Genomic DNA, 25,425 nt, shown 5'->3' with positions numbered 1-25,425 from the left:
TTCAGACAACAACCCTACGCACCCCCAAATTCATCTTCATCATCAATAAAACTTAGGGTTCGGCAATTCCAAGCAATTAAATCATCGAAGAGAATCAAGGTTCATGTACAAAGGTATTTGAGGTATAATTCATCTTAATTTTATGTTAGCTCATGATTTAGGGTTCGGTGTTTATAAATCCTGACTTATTGATTTGGGGAAGAAAAAGGGAGAATAAAGTTATAAACGATGGGTTTATGTGTATGTATATATGTTTATTGATGAAGGAAATGGTTACTTAGTAGTAAATGAATTAAGTTTCATGAACATGATTATGAACCCTAATTGTAGATATGGGGAAAGTGAGTAAGATAGATGTGGAGTTTTTTTACCTAATTGTACCACTTTTAAGATATATGTCAAACTGTATGCTTTTTTTATAAACATTGTTCCCCATGGGTGCTTGTTTCTCTCTTCTATCATTTTCTTCTTTTTATTTTGTCTATCCTTACAACTTCTTTTTAAAGGCACGAGGTTCTATTTCATATAAAAGAAGTATACATATGCAATAATATGACCAAGTTGCAAGAAGCAAGTATAGCTCTTGTACAGTTGTACAGCTCGAAAGAAGTATCAAAGGGTACTGCAAAACACAACTTTTAACTTTTAATTTGACTTTCGTTTCTAAAATTTCTAGCTAACATCATACAAATCACATAATACGAACATAGCCTTAAATAAAAATCACAAATAACGTTCATAAAATAGATAACATGTTCTAGCTAAGTCGATAGTTCGAACAAGATTTCCAATTATGACCACTTCGGTGGCAAATTCCATACCTACACGTCTCATGAGGATCTCGACTCATGGTTATAATTCAAGTTCTCATATTTTTGCTAATAAATAAATAAGGTAATTGATTTTTATTAGTTTAAGAATTTAAACTGTCAATGCATAGAAGCATTTTATTGTGTATAATTCCTTAAAGGTGATAGGAGGATGATAAAAGTAAAATCATTATCTAACGAAATATAAATAAGGATGGTGTTACAGATGAAAAAGAAATATATTATGCATGGTTTGATGTTTGAGTAATCTTCGACTTTCCGGTCAGTTATGCAAGGTTTCCTTCATATATTGAAGTATATTAAATTAAATTTTGTATTATTTTGTTCTTATTTACAGTATCTATAAATTGGTGCTTTCTGAAATAATATTAAGAGAAATACAAAAGGAGAGAGAAAAGCATAGAGTGGAAAGAACATTTAAAAAGGTGCATATACTTTTCTTACAAAACAAAAATCACCCCTAATTGGTAATTGGGTTGATAGATGTGTAATATGTTTATATGTACATGTATGAAATGATTGATGGGTGGATAAATGAATAAGTTGAGAAATTGCAAGTAGTTATATTGTTAGTAAAAGGGGAGTCTTAGGAATTTAACATGCTAAGAAAGTTATGTGTTATATGTTAGATTTGTATTATTAAATAATAATATAATATATTACAGTAAGTATGTTATGTTGTTGTTGTGTGAATGAGTGAAGGAAGAAAATTGCATTGTATGTGATGTGTGAAATCTAGTATATAAATTATTTTTGGAAATATGCCTGGTTAAAGATTACTACACACTTACGGGCAGTGTACCCGATCATGCAATAGTATAAAAATGGTAATTCCAAGTATCGTTCCAAGGACAGTATTAACGTGAGAATTTTTTTTTTTTTTGAAAGGAAAACTCACACACCCACTTAAATCTAACTCGAATATATACACCACGAATTGTCCTAAGCAGGACTCGAACCCTCAACCTCAAGGTTGTAAGGGTGACCTCGATACCGCCAAGCCATTGGCTCTTTGGTATTAACGTGAGAATTAAGTTTGCAAATAAAAGTAAACTAAGTTAAACTATGAAAATTGAAAGTACGAGATAGTTTGTTTTGCGGCTATTTAACGATTAGCCAAATCAAGATAGCTTTAAAAAGTAAAAGACAATATTTTTGTGTTTTTAAGTTTAAGTAAAAGAAATGCAGACTCAACGGAAAAGTAAAGATATTTGAATTCAATGGATAAAAGAATGTTCGCCTAGATATCCTATTCGCAGTGTTGGATGATTTGTTATTAAGCACTAGTTCTATTAATCAATGCACGCAATTACAGAGTCGGTTTACCCAGAGTTCTCTTTTAGCAAACACGTCAAACTAGGATTAATTGGCTTAGGGTTCCCTTTCACCAAATACCATCTTTCGTTTGTGACTTAGTAACTAGCTAATTATAAGATTAAGATTCAATTGGTTACGCGTTCGCTCCGCACAATTCACCCCTATTTTGTTCAATTACGTTACCCGGTTTACCCCCTTGGTCCAGTAAGCACCCAATCGGTTAAGACAAATCAATTGGAAATTAGATCACTAAATTGAAACAGGGTTCCCTTTGTTCAAACAAGATTCACTAATCAACCTAGTAACAATAATCAACACCCACAAGAATGGTTCTTAATCAAAACTCATAATTATCATGCATCAATTAATAAAACATCAAGGTTTCATCTAAACACTTGCAAATATTCAGTCTAGACAAACATTAAAAGCTTAGCCTACAATCATGGCTAAAACCAAAATAACAATCAAAGAAATAGAGAAATTCATTGTTGATAACAAAAGAATAAACCTAATCAAAGATTGAATCCTGAAAGATAAACGAATCGAGACTTGTTCCCGGAATGATTGGTACCTTAGAATGACCTTGAAGATCCCCAAAAATCACCTAAGTTCGTCAAAAAGTGGCTGGAATTCGTCTGGATACGATAATGAATTATTCAGGGTTAAATTCGGGCCTTTTATACTTGCCAAAATAGCTGAACCGCCAGAGGTGTCGCGCCGCGACGTTATTGGTCGCGCCGCGGAGATACTCATAAAATAATTACCTTCTTAACTCACTTTCTGATCTGGAAACTAGTACTATGTCGCGCCGCGAGGCCCCTTTCCGCGCCGCGACGATACACTGCGTCTGGTTCCTTCGACTTTTTACACTCTTTCTTCACTCAAAACCCAATATACCCGATAAATACTTAACGTTTTCATCCTCGGTGCGCCTTTAGCAATAACAAACTAACAAAACGCCTCATAAACTCCATAAAACACCACGTTTCAACACTTAGCTTTTCAAACTCGAACAAATCTCAATATGATCAATATAACCGCCAAATCGTATCCGAATGGACCAAAATGTGTCCGATATCGCTAATGAAAATGTGTATAAAATACGCGATATCAAACCACCCCACACTAGAGTTTTGCTTGTCCTCAAGCAATAGAGCTCGAAAATAATCTTCTACAATATAATAACGTCTTCAAACATGAATGTAGAACCAATGAACAAGAAACCAAACAAGCAACTAGCGTGGGCATGATTTGGCATAAATAACAACCATGGTTCCCACTTGCATTCCCCCGATGTAACTTCCCAAACCGCAATCAATATGAATCAATATAGTAAAAAAAAAAAAATCTCGATAACGTACCATAATGATGAAGTAGAGAATCTCGATCATAATATAAATCTTCAAAGAATCCGAGAATCAAGTGGGAACCTAGCACCAAGGAATAAGCAATCGAACACATGTGCCAAGAGAACGCACGGGCTACCCCGCAATTGGTCAAGCCAAGCCTCCCACAGTACCTAACATCGCGAGATGTCGGTAAGAAAATAATGTGCTTAGGAGGATACACATTACGTCCGGATATCATCGACGGTTATGAGGTAACCGTCTAATCCGTTAGGTCAATCATGAAGATTGAAGTTCATCAGGCTTAAAAGCTGATATCTTACCTTTCCGGAGGTTATCCACTGGGAATCTGATCAATCACTCGCATTTTGTGTATCATGGTGCGCTTCCCATTTGGCTAGCAAATCTCCCTCATTGAGATAAGCTTTGACTACCAGTTTCCCTGTTTGATGTTGAGGCCTGGTAGATTTCCAGTCGATTTTAGCAATGACTTTTCAAGGTTTTTCGTCACCCTACAACTGGTCTGGACTACATCTTCTGAAATAAATCAGCAAGTGTGTCGTTCGGGAGACTTGACTCCTTTTAGGATGGAGTGGATTCATCCTGTATGGTCATAAAAGGTGGTCGAGCGCATACATTGTCCTTGTTAGGAGAAACAATGAAGACCGCCCTGTATAAGTTTTCGATCTAGCGTATGGCCCGGCTTCGACCACACGATCCAATCACCGTTCATACGATTGACACCCGTTTTTGTACAAGTGACCTACGTATGAACTGAATGTTCATGTAGGATTTCACATTCAAAATAATGAACGTGTTTTGAAAGTTCAAGACTTTCTCCTCTAACGGTACCTCATCGTGATATGATGGGTAATGAAATGGCACGCTTAAGAGGTATACGTACCAAGTAGGACGGTCGGAAGACTTTACTTCCTTAATGAGTGGATCTGAATCACTCGGAAGTGCCAATCTGTTTCACTTGACACCGGTTTTGAAAAATCCCGAAAACCTTCGGGTTCCATAGCTTTTGGCTATGGGTTGTGTTGTCTAAGCAAACACAAGCACGTAGCTATTGCTCCTAAAAAGGACAGCACTGGTGAAGCTCAAGGCTCCTCTTCCCACAGTATCACATCATTTAAATGATGCAATAATAAAATGATATAATTTCGGAAGTATGCTATACCAAGTAACCAAAAATTTTTGATCTGGCACGTGATTCGGTCACAATCACGCTATGCAATCACCGCTCTCTCACGGTTTACACCCGTTTTGGTACAGGTGACCTACTATTGAGTTCCCCAAACTCGTAGGATTTCATGTTCAATGGTAATGAACATGTGGAACAACCTTGGCTTCTTTAAACATCATGAAATATAAATACCAAGCCATACTTAAACAAGGGTTTTGGTCGAATTTTTAACTATATTTTATATATATATATATATTTTTTTTTTCGCTAACTAATTTTTCATTTTTTTTTCCCCTAAATTTTTCAATTTTTTTTTTTACGACCAAAACCCCGTGAAACGTCAAGTCTTTTAGATATCAAAACCAAAATAATGATGATTCTATTAATAACCAACCCGAGAGATTTTACATCCCCCACCCCACACTTGAGATCAAGTAATGTCCCCATTATTTGAGATCAAAAATGGATTAAAATCGAAAGGGTAAGAAAAATAAAAACTTATCGAGCTTAACCACAGATCGTGGAATGACAGTGACAGATGGCGCTGAACTGACTGCCAGCATAAGAACATCGTCCATTCCCGATCCTCACACCAATATCATCACTCAAGTAGTTTTGCTGAACTTAATGCCAGACTTGAAAAACTGTTTCACCAACACACCTAAGAAAAGAAAAACAAGCAAACTACATAAATGGGACAAGGTGGTACCACCCGGTACCGAAACGCCTTGCCCCTAATAAGGTCTCAAGTACATAATATGAAAAATAAAAATATTCAAGTACAACCCAAACGAAATGAAAATAGTCTAAACAAATACAACAAGATCACGGGCTCGCAGGCCCTCCTCACTGAAATCCACCATACGGCCAGCTGCCGTATGGGTACTGCTGCTGAAAACGCTCTCGCGCGTTCTCCAACCTCTCCTGCTCGTCATAAATAGGGGCCTGAACTCGTGGCCGAACATCACTGCGGTAATAAACCGGTGTCTGAGCTGTTGTGCCATAATAATTATTCGGATCATAATAATAGAGGCGATCATTATGGCGCTGCCAATCATTGCCATATGCAATCCACTGCTGATCATGGGCCATCTCATCTAACCTTTCCTCCTGCCTAGAGTTACTCGACTCTACTCTTTGCTGGCTTGCCCACATGCGGTTATCATGTTCCCGCTGATCCCCTCGGAAATCACTGAACCCTCTTGACATACCAACCTGTAAATCACCAACTGACGAAACCAAACCGTCCCAAACCTCTTGGGAAATACCCCACTGTTGTTCACCCCCTGCATGCACATTTGGAGCAACCGGCTCCGGCTCATTAACACCCTGATTAGCACCTCCAACTGCAGGTGCTTGTGGCTCAACAAATGCTACCACACCATCTCGATTCGCATTCCACATAACAAAATTTGCGTTAAAATAAAACCTTAAATTAAAAGGTTTCATAACTTGCAACTGATCGGTTAATTTGGTGCACCTGCTGAAATCAATATCGAAAAACTTCGCTATTCGCGTAACATAATGACCACCAAGAATTGGCCGTGTCGCTCTAGTTTCTCTTGAATGATTCGACAACTATGTACCAATAAGATTGCACAAATCCACATGTGCACTACGCGTATACCTATACATAATCCATAACTCGGTGGAATTTACTTTGTCGTTCCCATTCCGTCTGCCACAAAAAGTACTTGACAAAAGTTTCTGAAACAACCGTAAATCCCTGCGCTGAATATCAGAGCCTTTCGATTCATTAGACACAAATGGCACCAAACCCGATATCTCTTCCCAAAAATCACGCTCACTATAACCTTCCTGGCTTCCAATAAACTCTGTTTCTTTTAAATACCGTTTCAACAAATTCTCGTTCCACCCTTCATATAAATTTAATGCCTGAGCTAAATCGAGTCGACTCATTGCCCGTCTCTCGCCTCCCAAGCGAAAAGTTAAGAACGCTTGATCTTCCCCATTTCTTCTAGTACGGTAGCTAAGAGAGGAGAAAAATTCAACAATTAACTCTCTATAAAGATCCTCCCTTAAGGACATGGCACGTTCCCAGGAATCTAGATCGAACCCATGATAAGACATCGACAACAATGAAGCAACATCCTCCTTAACATCACCAGACGCTCTCTCTAATTCATTCAAGCTAAAATACCAAGTAGCTTGGATATTTCTAGCCGAAATAAATTCATAGTAATTAGAGAATTCTTCCTGCACTTGTTCCAACCAAACTTCCGGGTTTGTTCGTCGCTCTTCCTCCCTACGGGCTTGAGCCGTGGAGGATGATGGAGCATTACCTCTGCTTCTCTACACAAATTAAACAAAAACCAATCCAAACACAAAACATTGAAAAGTTAGCGTTAAGCGAAATCAACATGTTCCACATACTTGCATCAACTACCATCAAACTTGTTTCAACTTCAATTAAGCATTTAGACCATAGCAAGTATCCAAAACATATGTTTGTGTTCTATTTAACCAATTCAAACCAACTCCAAAACTCTAAAGCATAAAACTCCTCATTACACAATTCACTTGAAACTCAATTTAACCAACTCAACAAGTCAAATACCCAATTCCAACAATATTAAACAATTCCAACATTCAAGTAAATGAACGCATTAATCACAAATCTCATCAAGCTTAACCAATTTCAAAATCACACATAAAACCCGCCCAAATTACCCCACACTATCTTAAAACATTCCATCATTAACAATCAACTCCCTTACAAACAAAATCCCCAAATAATTAACATAAAATTCGGATTTAATCACTACCCTAATTTCAAGAATCAATATTATGCATAATCAACACAATAAATCATGAAGACAACACAATAATATCATATTCATCAACAATTAATTCATATTAAAGCATAAAAGATTCAATTATACATAACCCCTTAAAAATTCAAACATGAACCCTAGAATTAACAAGATTAATTAAGATACATGGAAGAAAAAGTAAGAGATTAGTTTAATTTGGACCTTAACCGGCATGTTTAAGCAAGCAATTGAAGAAATTAAGTAGCAATTTGGGTAGATTGAAATTAGGGTTTGAAAGCCTTATGTAAGTTTGAAAGATAAGTATGAGAGTTGTGGTGAAAAACTGATGCAAAAACCCTAAAAAGGGTGTAATACTCGTCGGGTTATGTGAAAAATTGGGTTGACCCATTTAACTTTAAACACTAACGAGGGGTTCAGAATCGTCGCGCCTGTATCGTCGCGCCGCGACGTTACTTGTCGCGCCGCGGCAGTATACTACACCTGACACAAACATCTATAAAAATACATGAACCAAAATCCTGCTATACCTCGCGCCGCGACCCCAGATGTCGCGACGCGGTAATACACGCGTGTAAAAACCATCTTTAGGCCTCTTTCTGTTACCAAATCATTAACATCATCGCGCCGCGATCCCCATTTCCGCGCCGCGGCCTTTCACTGGAATTGGCATTTCGCCCTTTTTATAATACAGCAGCCTTTGATTACCTTTAAACCCCAAAACTAACCATATAACCAACAAGTAATCGATCAAAAGCAATTATTTAGCAATTTAGACGCAGCAAACCCGTGATCACACCTAATTATACAAACTATACAACAATGTGAACCTTATTTTACGAGTCGTTCACGCGACTCGTCCCCAACTTCAAGTGGCGTTGGGATCGGGTTCAACGTGAACCTCATCATTAATCTCTAACGGACCATCAAAATACTTCTTCACACGATGTCCGTTAACCTTAAAGGTAATACCATTCGCATTTTTTAACTCAATCGTACCGTATGGGTACACCTTAACAACCTCAAATGGTCCCGTCCACCGGGACTTGAGTTTTCCCGGTAAAAGCTTTAATCTAGAGTTAAACAAAAGCACTCGGTCGCCTTCGTTAAACTCTTTTGGACCCTTTAACTTCCTATCATGCCATTGTTTGGTTTTCTCTTTATAGATCAATGAATTCTCGTACGCATCTAGGCGTAATTCACCAAGCTCATTCAATTGCCCCGCCCTTAGGCGTCCGGCTTCCTTCAAATCTAAATTGCACTGTTTAAGTGCCCACATAGCCTTATGCTCAATCTCCAACGGGAGATGGCACGCTTTCCCATAAACCAACCGATAAGGAGTGGTACCAATTGACGTTTTGTAGGCGGTTCTAAACGCCCACAAAGCTTCATCGAGCTTATTTGCCCACTCCTTCGGATTCGAACCCACAGTTTTCTCAAGAATACTTTTAAGAGCTCGATTGGTATTCTCAACTTGTCCGCTCGTTTGGGGATGGTATGAAGTAGAAACTTTATGGAGAACTCCATATCGCTTCAATACCTTTTCCATTTGGGCGTTACAAAAATGAGCACCCCTATCGCTAATTAAAGCTTTAGGAGTTCCAAATCGAGAGAATAAACGCTTAAGGAATGAAATCACAACTCGTGCATCATTTGTGGGTAAAGCTTGCGCTTCGGCCCATTTAGACACGTAGTCAATGGCAACGAGTATGTAACTATAATTCTGAGATTTCGGAAATGGCCCCATAAAGTCAATTCCCCAAACGTCAAATACTTCGCAAACTTGGATGCTTTGTTGAGGCATCTCATCCCGTTTGGTGAATTTACCGGCCCTTTGGCACGAATCACATGACTTACAAACCAGGTGGGCATCCTTGAAGATTGTCGGCCAATAAAAGCCGGCATCATAGACTTTACGCCCCGTAATTTGGGGTCCAAAATGCCCACCGGTAGGCCCACTATGGCACTCGGTTAAAATACGCATACACTCATCACCTGAAACACACCGGCGGATAACCCCATCGGGACAACAACGAAAAAGATAGGGATCCTCCCAGAAATAGTACTTAAGGTCACTGAAGAATTTCTTCCTCTTTTGATGTGACCACCCTTTTTCTAAGAATCTCCCAACGAGATAATTAGCAATGTCCACGTACCACGGCTCGTCAACCTTATCCACCTTCATGAGATATTCGTCGGGAAAATCATCACGAATGGTAGTCTCATCGAGAACCTCACGGGAGGGGTTCTCAAGACGTGAAAGGTGATCGGCCGCTAAGTTTTCAGCACCCTTTTTATCCCGGATCTCAACATCAAATTCTTGCAAAAGCAAGATCCATCTAAGAAGTCGGGGTTTTGCATCCGGTTTAGCAAAAAGGTACTTTAAAGCAGAATGGTCCGTAAAAACAATAGTCTTAGACAAGACTAAGTAGGACCGGAACTTATCAAACGAAAAGACCACCGCAAGGAGCTCTTTTTCAGTGGTAGTATAATTTAATTGCGCTCCTTGCAAGGTCTTGCTTGCATAATAGATGGGTCGGAAATGCTTCTCGACCCTTTGACCCAAAACAGAGCCAACAGCGAAATCAGATGCATCGCACATAAGCTCGAATGGAAGGGACCAATTCGGAGCAATTATGATTGGTGCATTGATGAGTTTCTCCTTCAAAAGCTCGAATGCCTTTTGGCACTCTTCGGAGAAGTTCCACGGGCTGTCTTTTTCAAGGAGTTTATTCATCGGGTTTGCAATCTTAGAAAAATCTTTAATGAATCGCCGGTAAAAACCGGCGTGCCCGAGGAAACTCCTAACACCCTTAACATCGGTGGGAGGTGGAAGGTTTTTAATAGCGGTAACCTTTGCGGGATCCACCTCTATACCGTTTTTAGAAATCTTGTGCCCGAGAACTATGCCCCCTTGAACCATGAAATGGCACTTCTCCCAGTTGAGCACAAGATTGGATTTTTCGCACCTGACCAACATCCGTTCTAAATTGAGAAGGCATGAATCGAAAGTGTCACCGAAGACCGAGAAGTCATCCATGAACACCTCCATGCAATCTTCTATCATGTCATGGAATATGGCCATCATGCACCTTTGAAAAGTGGCCGGAGCATTGCAAAGGCCAAAAGGCATGCGTCGATATGAAAACGTGCCATACGGGCACGTGAAAGTAGTCTTCTCTTGGTCCTCGGGCGAGATAGGGATTTGAAAATAGCCCGAGAAACCATCGAGAAAGCAATAGAAACTGTTTTCCGCCAACCTCTCTAGCATTTGATCCATGAAAGGTAGCGGGAAGTGGTCTTTGCGTGTGGCGTCGTTCAACTTACGGTAGTCGATACAAACACGCCACCCCGTGACAGTCCGAGTGGAAATTAACTCATTTTTATCATTAGTGGTAACAGTCATACCACCTTTCTTAGGTACACAGTGTACCGGGCTAATCCACGGACTGTCAGAAATCGGTTAAATCAGACCTGCATCAAGGAGCTTAACGATCTCTTTCTTCACGACATCTTGCATGTGCGGGTTCAACCTCCTTTGACGTTGCACCACAGGTTTGGAATTATCCTCCATTAGAATTTTGTGGGTGCAATAGGAGGGACTAATACCCTTAATGTCGTGAATCTTCCATGCAATGGCCGGTTTATGGGCCTTTAGCATGGTTACAAGCTCAGTTTTCTGACCTGCTGAAAGAGAAGAAGAAATAATTACCGGAAGCTTAGATTCCTCATGCAAGTAAGCGTATTCCAAATGATCTGGAAGTGGCTTCAATTCAAGCTCGGGAGGTTCTTCAATTGAAGACTTGCTCCGGTAATCTGAATCACGTTCGAGTTCTTTGAACTCCTCTTCAGTCGGCTCATAGCCGTTTTCCATCAAGGTGGTTAAAATATCCACCTCCTCAACCTGCAACTCTTCATCAATCTCAACCAATGAGCATTCTCCTGAACCCTGTAACTCTAGGAATTCCTGACTGAAGACACGTTCTCCAGCTTCTGCCTGTTAGTCACCAAATCTTTGAGAAACCTCGCATACTTAGGCATACCTGCAATAACATCAATAAAAGGCATATTTATGTTAACTTTTTTAATCAAGTCCATGAACTTGGACTTTTCGGCCTCTAGCTTCTCCAATCGCTGTTTCCTCGGGAATGGAAGCGGTGGTTGATACTCTCTAACTACCGGTTTAGCAGCAACAGTAACCGGTTCCTTAACAACTTTTTCAGCCACCTGTTCCGGCTCCTTTTCCCTTTCCGGTTCACTTTCAACAACCGGCTCACTATCATTAACTAACGGTACCCTCAAATCATACTCGTCGGGCTTCCTCGGTGGATAATATGCTAAACCACTTCGGGTGGTGATAGCATTAACATGCCCGTTTTTCGGGTTAGTATCCGTCTTGCTCGGTAACTCTCCCGGTTTCCTCTCACTACTCTTATTAGCAAGTTGACCAATCTGCTGTTCAAGATTATGAATAGCTGCTTGTTGATTTCGAAACATTTGGTCATTCTTTTCATTATTCTGAGTAACGGTAGTGACAAGTTGAGTCTGAGATATCACTAACTTCTCGATCATAGCCTCAAGGTTGGACTTTTTCTCTTCGACCTGTGGTTTCTGAAAATAACCGGGAGCTTGCTGCTGAAAACCTCCACTAGAACCCGGTTGGAACCTCGAACCCTGATTACCTTGCGGATTACAAGGATTGTTGAAATTCCTGTTAAACTGAGCACGTCCCTGAAACTGATTGTTATTCTGCTGACTAATGTAATTAATCTCTTCTTTCTGATTCATAGTCAAACCTGCATCACAATCTTTGCCCAGATGTAAACCTCCACAGTATTCACAACCAACCTTCATACCATGAATGTCTTTGTTCATCTTCTCCAAATTCCTACCAAACGAATCCAACTTAGCACTGAAAGACCCAATATACCCGATAAACTATGAAAGTACGAGATAGTTTGTTTTGCGGCTATTTAACGATTAGCCAAATCAAGATAGCTTTAAAAAGTAAAAGACAATATTTTTGTGTTTTTAAGTTTAAGTAAAAGAAATGCAGACTCAACGGAAAAGTAAAGATATTTGAATTCAATGGATAAAAGAATGTTCGCCTAGATATCCTATTCGCGGTGTTGGATGATTTGTTATTAAGCACTAGTTCTATTAATCAATGCACGCAATTACAGAGTCGGTTTACCCAGAGTTCTCTTTTAGCAAACACGTCAAACTAGGATTAATTGGCTTAGGGTTCCCTTTCACCAAATACCATCTTTCGTTTGTGACTTAGTAACTAGCTAATTATAAGATTAAGATTCAATTGGTTACGCGTTCGCTCCACACAATTAGTAACTTAGCGGCGCGGAAATGGGGATCGCGGCGCGATGATGTTAATGATTTGGTAACAGAAAGAGGCCTAAAGATGGTTTTTACACGCGTGTATTACCGCGTCGCGACATCTGGGGTCGCGGCGCGAGATATAGCAGGATTTTGGTTCATGTATTTTTATAGATGTTTGTGTCAGGTGTAGTATACTGCCGCGGCGCGGCAAGTAACGTCGCGGCGCGACGATACAGGCGCGACGATTCTGAACCCCTCGTTAGTGTTTAAAGTTAAATGGGTCAACCCAATTTTTCACATAACCCGACGAGTATTACACCCTTTTTAGGGTTTTTGCATCAGTTTTTCACCACAACTCTCATACTTATCTTTCAAATTTACATAAGGCTTTCAAACCCTAATTTCAATCTACCCAAATTGCTACTTAATTTCTTCAATTGCTTGCTTAAACATGCCGGTTAAGGTCCGAATTAAACTAATCTCTTACTTTTTCTTCCATGTATCTTGATTAATCTTGTTAATTCTAGGGTTCATGTTTGAATTTTTAAGGGGTTATGTTTAATTGAATCTTTTATGCTTTAATATGAATTAATTGTTGATGAATATGATATTATTGTGTTGTCTTCATGATTTATTGTGTTGATTATGCATAATATTGATTCTTGAAATTAGGGTAGTGATTAAATCCGAATTTTATGTTAATTATTTGGGGATTTTGTTTGTAAGGGAGTTGATTGTTAATGATGGAATGTTTTAAGATAGTGTGGGGTAATTTGGGCGGGTTTTATGTGTGATTTTGAAATTGGTTAAGCTTGATGAGATTTGTGATTAATGCGTTCATTTACTTGAATGTTGGAATTGTTTAATATTGTTGGAATTGGGTATTTGACTTGTTGAGTTGGTTAAATTGAGTTTCAAGTGAATTGTGTAATGAGGAGTTTTATGCTTTGGAGTTGGTTTGAATTGGTTAAATAGAACACAAACATATGTTTTGGATACTTGCTATGGTCTAAATGCTTAATTGAAGTTGAAACAAGTTTGATGGTAGTTGATGCAAGTATGTGGAACATGTTGATTTCGCTTAACGCTAACTTTTCAATGTTTTGTGTTTGGATTGGTTTTTGTTTAATTTGTGTAGAGAAGCAGAGGTAATGCTCCATCATCCTCCACGGCTCAAGCCCGTAGGGAGGAAGAGCGACGAACAAACCCGGAAGTTTGGTTGGAACAAGTGCAGGAAGAATTCTCTAATTACTATGAATTTATTTCGGCTAGAAATATCCAAGCTACTTGGTATTTTAGCTTGAATGAATTAGAGAGAGCGTCTGGTGATGTTAAGGAGGATGTTGCTTCATTGTTGTCGATGTCTTATCATGGGTTCGATCTAGATTCCTGGGAACGTGCCATGTCCTTAAGGGAGGATCTTTATAGAGAGTTAATTGTTGAATTTTTCTCCTCTCTTAGCTACCGTACTAGAAGAAATGGGGAAGATCAAGCGTTCTTAACTTTTCGCTTGGGAGGCGAGAGACGGGCAATGAGTCGACTCGATTTAGCTCAGGCATTAAATTTATATGAAGGGTGGAACGAGAATTTGTTGAAACGGTATTTAAAAGAAACAGAGTTTATTGGAAGCCAGGAAGGTTATAGTGAGCGTGATTTTTGGGAAGAGATATCGGGTTTGGTGCCATTTGTGTCTAATGAATCGAAAGGCTCTGATATTCAGCGCAGGGATTTACGGTTGTTTCAGAAACTTTTGTCAAGTACTTTTTGTGGCAGACGGAATGGGAACGACAAAGTAAATTCCACCGAGTTATGGATTATGTATAGGTATACGCGTAGTGCACATGTGGATTTGTGCAATCTTATTGGTACATATTTGTCGAATCATTCAAGAGAAACTAGAGCGACACGGCCAATTCTTGGTGGTCATTATGTTACGCGAATAGCGAAGTTTTTCGATATTGATTTCAGCAGGTGCACCAAATTAACCGATCAGTTGCAAGTTATGAAACCTTTTAATTTAAGGTTTTATTTTAACGCAAATTTTGTTATGTGGAATGCGAATCGAGATGGTGTGGTAGCATTTGTTGAGCCACAAGCACCTGCAGTTGGAGGTGCTAATCAGGGTGTTAATGAGCCGGAGCCGGTTGCTCCAAATGTGCATGCAGGGGGTGAACAACAGTGGGGTATTTCCCAAGAGGTTTGGGACGGTTTGGTTTCGTCAGTTGGTGATTTACAGGTTGGTATGTCAAGAGGGTTCAGTGATTTCCGAGGGGATCAGCGGGAACATGATAACCGCATGTGGGCAAGCCAGCAAAGAGTAGAGTCGAGTAACTCTAGGCAGGAGGAAAGGTTAGATGAGATGGCCCATGATCAGCAGTGGATTGCATATGGCAATGATTGGCAGCGCCATAATGATCGCCTCTATTATTATGATCCGAATAATTATTATGGCACAACAGCTCAGACACCGGTTTATTACCGCAGTGATGTTCGGCCACGAGTTCAGGCCCCTATTTATGACGAGCAGGAGAGGTTGGAGAACGCGCGAGAGCGTTTTCAGCAGCAGTACCCATACGGCAGCTGGCCGTATGGTGGATTTCAGTGAGGAGGGCCTGCGAGCCCGTGATCTTGTTGTATTTGTTTAGACTATTTTCATTTCGTTTGGGTTGTACTTGAATATTTTTATTTTTCATATTATGTACTTGAGACCTTATTAGGGGCAAGGCGTTTCGGTACCGGGTGGTACCACCTTGTCCCATTTATGTAGTTTGCTTGTTTTTCTTTTCTTAGGTGTGTTGGTGAAACAGTTTTTCAAGTCTGGCATTAAGTTCAGCAAAACTACTTGAGTGATGATATTGGTGTGAGGATCGGGAATGGACGATGTTCTTATGCTGGCAGTCAGTTCAGCGCCATCTGTCACTGTCATTCCACGATCTGTGGTTAAGCTCGATAAGTTTTTATTTTTCTTACCCTTTCGATTTTAATCCATTTTTGATCTCAAATAATGGGGACATTACTTGATATCAAGTGTGGGGTGGGGGATGTAAAATCTCTCGGGTTGGTTATTAATAGAATCATCATTATTTTGGTTTTGATATCTAAAAGACTTGACGTTTCACGGGGTTTTGGTCGTAAAAAAAAAAAAATTGAAAAATTTAGGGGAAAAAAAAAATGAAAAATTAGTTAGCGAAAAAAAAAAAAATATATATATATATATATATAAAATATAGTTAAAAATTCGACCAAAACCCTTGTTTAAGTATGGCTTGGTATTTATATTTCATGATGTTTAAAGAAGCCAAGGTTGTTCCACATGTTCATTACCATTGAACATGAAATCCTACGAGTTCGGGGAACTCAATAGTAGGTCACCTGTACCAAAACGGGTATAAACCGTGAGAGAGCGGTGATTGCATAGCGTGATTGTGACCGAATCACGTGCCAGATCAAAAATTTTTGGTTACTTGGTATAGCATACTTCCGAAACTATATCATTTTATTATTGCATCATTTAAATGATGTGATACTGTGGGAAGAGGAGCCTTGAGCTTCACCAGTGCTGTCCTTTTTAGGAGCAATAGCTACGTGCTTGTGTTTGCTTAGACAACACAACCCATAGCCAAAAGCTATGGAACCCGAAGGTTTTCGGGATTTTTCAAAACCGGTGTCAAGTGAAACAGATTGGCACTTCCGAGTGATTCAGATCCACTCATTAAGGAAGTAAAGTCTTCCGACCGTCCTACTTGGTACGTATACCTCTTAAGCGTGCCATTTCATTACCCATCATATCACGATGAGGTACCGTTAGAGGAGAAAGTCTTGAACTTTCAAAACACGTTCATTATTTTGAATGTGAAATCCTACATGAACATTCAGTTCATACGTAGGTCACTTGTACAAAAACGGGTGTCAATCGTATGAACGGTGATTGGATCGTGTGGTCGAAGCCGGGCCATACGCTAGATCGAAAACTTATACAGGGCGGTCTTCATTGTTTCTCCTAACAAGGACAATGTATGCGCTCGACCACCTTTTATGACCATACAGGATGAATCCACTCCATCCTAAAAGGAGTCAAGTCTCCCGAACGACACACTTGCTGATTTATTTCAGAAGATGTAGTCCAGACCAGTTGTAGGGTGACGAAAAACCTTGAAAAGTCATTGCTAAAATCGACTGGAAATCTACCAGGCCTCAACATCAAACAGGGAAACTGGTAGTCAAAGCTTATCTCAATGAGGGAGATTTGCTAGCCAAATGGGAAGCGCACCATGATACACAAAATGCGAGTGATTGATCAGATTCCCAGTGGATAACCTCCGGAAAGGTAAGATATCAGCTTTTAAGCCTGATGAACTTCAATCTTCATGATTGACCTAACGGATTAGACGGTTACCTCATAACCGTCGATGATATCCGGACGTAATGTGTATCCTCCTAAGCACATTATTTTCTTACCGACATCTCGCGATGTTAGGTACTGTGGGAGGCTTGGCTTGACCAATTGCGGGGTAGCCCGTGCGTTCTCTTGGCACATGTGTTCGATTGCTTATTCCTTGGTGCTAGGTTCCCACTTGATTCTCGGATTCTTTGAAGATTTATATTATGATCGAGATTCTCTACTTCATCATTATGGTACGTTATCGAGATTATTTTTTTTTTTACTATATTGATTCATATTGATTGCGGTTTGGGAAGTTACATCGGGGGAATGCAAGTGGGAACCATGGTTGTTATTTATGTCAAATCGTGCCCACGCTAGTTGCTTGTTTGGTTTCTTGTTCATTGGTTCTACATTCATGTTTGAAGACGTTATTATATTGTAGAAGATTATTTTCGAGCTCTATTGCTTGAGGACAAGCAAAACTCTAGTGTGGGGTGGTTTGATATCGCGTATTTTATACACATTTTCATTTTTAATAATATATATATATATTCTGATAATATGTAAATAATAGGGGCTGTTATTGTCATTTTATTAAAGTTTCAAGAGTGTATATTAAGTTTGTTCTTAATATTATAATTTAGTAAAAGTTTAGGGGCTGTAACTGAAATTTGATAAAAGAAAAAAGAAATTAAAATATTTTAAATGTATAAAGCTATACTCGGTAGAAGATAACAACTAAGAAAAGATAACATGAAAACGACATATCAATGACACATATATCAATGACACAAAAAGCTTTTAAGTGTTTATCAATATCAATTATTTTTTCTGTGTTTTTACTTCTGAAGAACTCCGTAAAAACTATTTTTTCTTTCTTCAACCTTTCCATCTAACTACTTCTTCTTCCATCTAACTCCGGTCACCGGATTTTACTCATCTTTACTCGATTCCGGCAACATCCAAGTTTTCCGACACCGTTAAATGCTGTTTGACCGCCGTTGACCGGCTGTGAACATGAGGCGTACGTTTTTCACTTACCTGTGAGGCGTACCAAAATCGAACCGCCTCTCCCATTTGAGGCGTACGTTTTAATTGGCCTTTGAGGCGGACGTTTCAAAACGGAATATTCGAAAATCGCATTGAGGCGCGCCTCAAGGCGTACGAGGCGACCGTTTTTTTAAACCATGGGTTTAGTTACATGTTAAGTGCTAATCATATTGATGATTATGTTGATATGTTATGGCATCATATGGGAATGTTATGGATTATGGATGTCTTTACTCTTTATCATGTGTATCATGTTAGTGGTCAATGTTATCAAAATGTGCGGATTGTGATTGCCTATGATGATATATGAGGATGATGTTATTCGTTATTACCTGCTTGATTTTCCCAATCTACTCAATTTGCGTATTGTGCTTATCCTTTAGTTGTTATATAATGTTGTAGGTGCTAAAGTAAAAGAAGAAAAAGGAGGAAATAGAGAATTAATGAAAGGAACAAATTAGAGACTAACAGTGAATTGGCATTATTTTGTAAGTGTGCCACCCTTGATTTTCTTTTAAATTATCGATTTGAGACTAGCTAAAGAAGTCATATTTGTATGTTGTTTATGTAAATATAATTTATGGGAGTATCAATGTCAAATTTAAGGTTAATGTGTAGATGAACAGATGTTTTTATAATCTTTTAAAAGTAAATGTTATAATTCAAGCATTAAAATATTGACATGTTGAGTATTATGGTATTCAGAAAGAAGGGAAAATAAATAAGTAAACACGCTTGAAACAAAAGAAATACAATGCAGGTTTTATGTTGATAAAAAGGTTTTATGTTGATAGAAAGATAGGGGTCTTAAAGTTAGAGTGTGTGTTTTACATCATAATTAGTATATAGATAGATAACGATTGTGACTTTTTCAGCATCATTGTGGTTATAAACCGTTTGGTTAAAAGTTTGTATTAACTTTTTTGGTTGAAGATTGGTGTTCTGTGTTTATGTTCTAAGTTTTGTACAAAAACTCGTGTCTTTGTAATAACTATCTTGTAATTATCACTAAGAGTTAAAACTTATTTTAATTCTAAATTTTGTTTTCTTCTTCATCATCATCATTAGTTGGTATGTGTAAAAAGAATGCGGTCAATATAAATTAGGGTGCTGTTATTATCAGAGACCAACCACCCTTGTCACAAGAATGCCGTGAGTTTACTTATGATGAAATTCTTTCAGTCACAAATAATTTTGACAAAGATTTAGAAATTGGGAAAGGTGGTTTTGGTAAAGTCTATAAGGTCAAGTATTCAATGGATCATGTAATGTTGATGTTGTCATTAAACGGTTGGAATCGAGTTTCGGGCAGAAGTTGAGTTGATTCCCAGATTTCATCATTGTAATTTGATCGGTTTGATTGGCTATTGTATCCATTTGAATGAGAGGATGCTTGTATATGAATATACTCATCGTGGCTCCTTAAAGATCATCTTCGTAAACATGCTACACCTCTTGGTTTTCGTCAACGTGTAATCATTGTTTTTGGTGTGGCTCGTGGATTACAGTCCTTCACAGTACCTACACACCGGTATTGGGATTGAAACGGGTATTGCACATCGTGATATCAAAAGCGCCAATACCGGTGTGAAGGTACTGTGAAGGTACTGCAATCCACGAGCCACATCTAAAACAATGATGACACATTGACGAAAACTAAAAGGTGTAGCTTGTTTATGAAGATGATCTTCAAGGAGCCACGATGAGTATATTCATATACAAGTATCCTCTCATTCAAATGGATGCAATACCCAATCAAACCGATCAAATTACAGTGATGAAATCTGGGAATCAACTCAACTTCTGCCCGAAACTCCCTTTCCCCCTTGCCTAGAATCGTTATCTAACCGTTTAATGACAGCATTAACATTACATGATCCATTGAATACTTGACCCTTGTAGACTTTACCAAAACCACCTTCCCAGTTTCTAAATCTTTGTCAAAATTATTTGTGGCTAAAAGAATTTCATCATAAGTAAACTCGCGACATTCTTGTGACAAAGGTGGTTGGTCTCTGATAATAACATCACCTGAATTTATATTGACCACATTCTTCTTACACATACCAACTAATGATGATGAAGAGAAAAAAAAAAAAAAAATAAGTTTTAACTCTTAGTGATAATTACAAGATAGTTATCACAAAGACACTGAGTTTTTTGTACAAAACTTGGAACACAGAAAACCAATTTCAACCAAAAAAGTTAATACAAACTTTTAGCCAAACGGTTTAACCATAATGATGCTGAAAAACTCACAATCGTTATCTATCTATATACTAATTATGATGTAAAACACAAAAACTTTGAAACCCCTATCTTTTTATCAACATAAAACCCGCATTGTATTTCTTTTGTTTCAACCATGTTTACTTATTTATTTTCCCTTCTTTCTGAATACCATAATACTCAACATGTCAATATTCTAAAACTTGAATTATAACATATGCTTTTAAAAGATTATAAAAACATCTATTCATCCACACATTAACCTTAAATTTGACATTGATACTCCCATAAATTATATTTACATAAACAACATACAAATATGACTTCTTTAGCTAGTCTCAAGCCGATAATTTAAAAGAGAATCATGGGTGGCACACTTACAAAATAATGCCATTGCACTATTAGTCTCTAATTTATTCCTTTCCTTAATCCTTCTTTTACTTTAGCACCTACAACATTATACAACAACAACTTAAGGATAAGCACATTACGCAAATTGAGTAGATTGGGGAAAATCAATCAGGTAGTAACAAATAACATCATCATCATAGGCAATCACAATCCACACATTTTGATACCATTGTCCACTAACATGATAAAGAGTAAAGACATCCTATAATCCATAACATATCAACATCATCATCAATATGATTAGCACTTAACATGTAACTAAACCATCTCATAATCAGGTAAATCTATAAATGAATCACCTAATTAGTTACAGACCCCATTAGTTTGGGGAAGAAAAAGGGAGAATAAAGTTATAAACGATGGGTTTATGTGTATGTATGTTTATTGATGAAGGAAATGGTAAGTTAGTAATAAATGAATTAAGGTTCATGATTATGAACCCTAATTGTAGATATAGGGTAAGTTAGTGGTAAATGATTATCAAAATGCGGTTTATGATTGCCTATGAGGATGATGTTATTTGTTACTACCTGTTTGATTTCCCCACTCTATTCAATTTGCGTAATGTGCTTATCCTTTACTTGTTGCTATATAATGTTGTAGGTGCTAAAGTAAAAGGTGGACGCGAAAATGAACAAATTAGAGACTAGCAGTGGAATGTCAATTTGTAAGTGCCACCCACCCATGATTCTCTTTTAAAATTTATGGATTAGACACTAGATTTTGAAAGGTTGCCCATGTTTTTGGTGTCATGTGATGGTGTTTTAACAAAAGAAGTCATATTTTGTATGTTGTTTATGAAAATATAATTATTAATCTATTTATGGGTGTATGAATGTCAAAATTAAGGTTTATGTGTGGATGAACAGAAGTTTTTAATCTTGTAAAAAAGTATTAAGTTATATAATTCAAGCTTTAGAATATTGATATGATTGTATGTATTATAATTCAAGTTTTAATCTTCTTCATTAGCAAAAATGTGTCGTGGTGTTAGGACCAGAAGAAGAATTGAACCCTTGTCAAAAAAATGTCGTCGATATGAATATCATGAAATTCTTTCAGCCACTAATACTTTTCACAAAGATTTTGAAATTGGGAAGCAGGTTTTTGGTAAAGTTTATAAGGGTGAAGTTTTCAATGGAAAATGTAATGTTGTTGCTGCCATTAAAATGGTTGAATCTGGATTCTTCTAAGGCTAATAATGAGCAGCAGCGGCAGCAGGTGGAAGAAAAGTTTCGGGCAGAAATTGAGTTGCTTCCCAGGTTGAGTCGCTGTAATTTGATAAGCTTGATGGGGTATTGTATCCATAAAAAAGGGAGGATACTTGTGTTTGAAAGATCATCTTCATAAACTAGCTGCTCCTCTTAGTTTTCGTCAACGTGTCAACATCTGTTTAGGTGTGGCTCGTGGGTTACCGTACCTTCACACTCGTACTGAAATTGGATCGGGTATTACACATCGTGATGTCAAAAGCGCTAATATTTTGGTAGATAACATTTGTTTGGATGCAAAAATTGCAGATTTCGGTTTATCGAAAACATCATGCTTGAAGAACCAGCCATTAACTGTTGCGGAAACGTTTAAAACGTCTTATTAAAGGAGGAAGTTTTGGGTATATGGATCGAAATTCTTTATTAACTGGATTTCTGAATAGGGGGTCTGATGTGTACACTTTTGGAGTGATTTTGTTGGAAGTGTTCTGCCGTAAGCGAGCAATGATAACAACTCCTCCTGATTATGAGTATTTTTACTTAGTAACTTGGGCTTAACCGTTTTTGAAGAAGAAGAAAAAAAAATTAAAACATATCATTGATTTAGAGTTAATAATGGGTGGTGGTAAAATATCTTCAACATGTTTGCAAGGCTTTGTTGGAATTGTACAAGGATGTTTGCACCGTGATCCTCTGCAACGGCCTACCATGGATTCAGTTGTTGCTAGGATTGAGACTTTTTTGCTTACTATAGACGACGACGAAACAAACATACTTTCTCCAATCGAGGTATTAGGTTTCTCTGGTCGTATGTATATATTTCATATACTCAGTTTGAATTGCATGCACAAATTTGTTTACTTTATATGATGATGTATTTTGCTATCTTGCGTTTAACAGCCGCAACTTTTAATGACACCTGAACCATCATCACCTGCACGCTGCCCCAACCCTGCCTGTTTCTTTCTACATTCGAAGAAGCAACACCAACTCAGGTAGCTGCAAAAAAGATAAGGGGATACAATCTCGACCTCCCCATACGTTCCAAGTAGTAAAGCCTACATTTAGTGGTATTGACCTTCGTGGTCCTTTCACTCTTGGCAAGTGTAATTCAACAAACTTTCTTGGATAAAGCGGTTGGTAACTACTGTTTCTATTAGCGCATTACCAAAGATAAACTAGTATTTGTGTTAATCTCTATCCTCCTCTACTTGTTTAATTAATATTAACATATCAAGTATAATATATATATATACACACACACACACACACACACACACACACACACACACATAAGGGCATGACTCGAGACTTGTAAACTAAACTCTTAACACACGAGCTACCCCTAACTACTGTCGAGCCCGACCAGCCTGACCAACTGGGCTAACCAACCGACCCCGGAAAGGAGCGGAAGTTTTCTAAATAAACACCGTCTACGAATAAACAAGAGCAACACGAGAACACAAAATTGTAGTTTGGATGGTTAAAAAGAACTGGATTCTCGTGCTGTTGATGGTTCTAGTCCTGGGCGAACCGGAATTTTATATTACTGGTAACATAAACTAATATCGAAATATATTGAGTCATAAAATTTGTAAAAACAAGCTATGATTAAAAATAAAGATAAAAAACTAAGTGATATATAAAAAGAAGTTATGATTAAAATAGACGAAATTGCGACGTTGGTCCATCATCTTTGTATCAAAAAGCACGGATAACCTTTATCTATTTTTTAGACGTCGTTGACCCTCAACTAATGTTTTTTAGCACCGATGACCTTCAGGATAATTTCTGTTAATTTAGTCTCCATTAAGTTAGTCAGGTGATTGCCATGTGAGGGCATGATCGTCCAGTCACTGTTATACTGTTGTATTGTATGATGTATTGTTGTTATGCCTTTGCCATTGTTATGCCTTTGCTAGATACAACCAAAAACAAAAAACCCTACGTTTAACATACGACTTTAAAAGGGAAAAAAAAGAAAAAACGACCAAACATAAGCAAGATGAAGATTGATTCATTCTATTCTATCAGAACCGACTATGGGATTGAAAAATTGATGTAATTATATGGTATCTTTATTTTTTCATCTGTTAATCCATAAATATGTATTGAGATGTTAACTGATGATCACATAATTCAATGTGGATTTCGTTAGTGTGTTGGTCATAATAATAGGAGTTGCAACGATGGTGGTGTCAAAGCAGATCAAGCTAGTGGATCAAAGAGGAAATCAATGGCCAAGTAGTTTGTTCCTTGTGTTTTTTAAGTTTTATTTAGTAATTTTGAAGTATTTTGTTTTGGTGGAACATGTCCTTTGAACATGTTATTTGAATTTGCTATGAAGAATCTGTAATGACTTTTATCTCATTTTATTGAGTTTTGTTGGCTGTTATTGATTATTGTTCCATCATCACGTCTATTCTTGAATATTGTTTAATTTGGTGAACACAGATTGTGTTGATGAAAACTGTATTTGGTCGTTAGGTCAAAACAGTTGGATTAGACTTTGGTCAAAAAAGGTCCACAGATATAATGTAATAATGTTAGACAAAAGCTCATAACAGGTTAAAAAAAAAACAGGTCATAACAGGTCTAAAAAAGAAAAAAAAACAGGTCTGAACAGGTCACATATAAACTGTTAGACAACAGGTCAAAACAGGTTTAAACAAGAAAAAAACATGTTTAAACATGTTTGCACGTCACATATAAACTGTTGGACAACAGGTCATAACAGGTTTTAGAAAAAAGGTTTAAACAGGTCTGAATAGGTCAACTGATATACTTTTAGAAAACAAGTCAAAAATGCTCAAAAACGGGTCTGTGTCATTATGTGTATCATTTGTGTATAAGTTGTGTATCATTTGAAATTTTGTCAAAACTAGTCAATTGAGGTGTCAATATGGGTCTGTGTCTAGATGGGAAATTGGGTCTTTATTGAAATGGGACTGTGTCATAATGGGTCATTTTGTGTATCATTATGTGTATCATTTTGAAATGTCCCGTTCTTATTGATTAAAAACGTTCCATATTAATTGATTTCGTTGCGAGGTTTTGACCTCTATATGAGACGTTTTTCAAAGACTGCATTCATTTTAAAACAAACCATAACCTTTATTTCATAAATAAAGGTTTAAAAAGCTTTACGTAGATTATCAAATAATGATAATCTAAAATATCCTGTTTACACACGACCATTACATAATGGTTTACAATACAAATATGTTACATCGAAATCAGTTTCTTGAATGCAGTTTTTACACAATATCATACAAACATGGACTCCAAATCTTGTCCTTATTTTAGTATGCAACTGCGGAAGCTCTTAATAT

General features: G+C 37.7%; 1 long non-coding RNA gene across 3 annotated transcripts; it reads left to right on the top strand.

The window, feature by feature from the left end:
- LOC139852257 (uncharacterized) lies at window positions 1–23,366 on the top strand. Of its 3 annotated transcripts, XR_011760990.1 has the most exons (4): window positions 1–122; window positions 21,486–21,549; window positions 21,855–22,882; window positions 22,994–23,366. It is a non-coding gene; the product is annotated as an uncharacterized lncRNA (long non-coding RNA). The 3 variants fall into 3 exon arrangements; XR_011760988.1 differs by having other exon boundaries at window positions 21,486–22,882; XR_011760989.1 differs by lacking the exon at window positions 1–122 and adding an exon at window positions 19,936–20,994 and having other exon boundaries at window positions 21,486–22,882.
- Window positions 23,367–25,425: the final 2,059 nt, after the last annotated feature.

This window comes from Rutidosis leptorrhynchoides, chromosome 6 (genome assembly GCF_046630445.1).
Source record: "Rutidosis leptorrhynchoides isolate AG116_Rl617_1_P2 chromosome 6, CSIRO_AGI_Rlap_v1, whole genome shotgun sequence".
NCBI classification, from domain to species: Eukaryota; Viridiplantae; Streptophyta; class Magnoliopsida; order Asterales; family Asteraceae; genus Rutidosis; species Rutidosis leptorrhynchoides.
The sequence above is the reverse complement of the archived record's forward strand: the minus strand, read 5'-3'. Positions and strand labels throughout refer to the sequence as shown.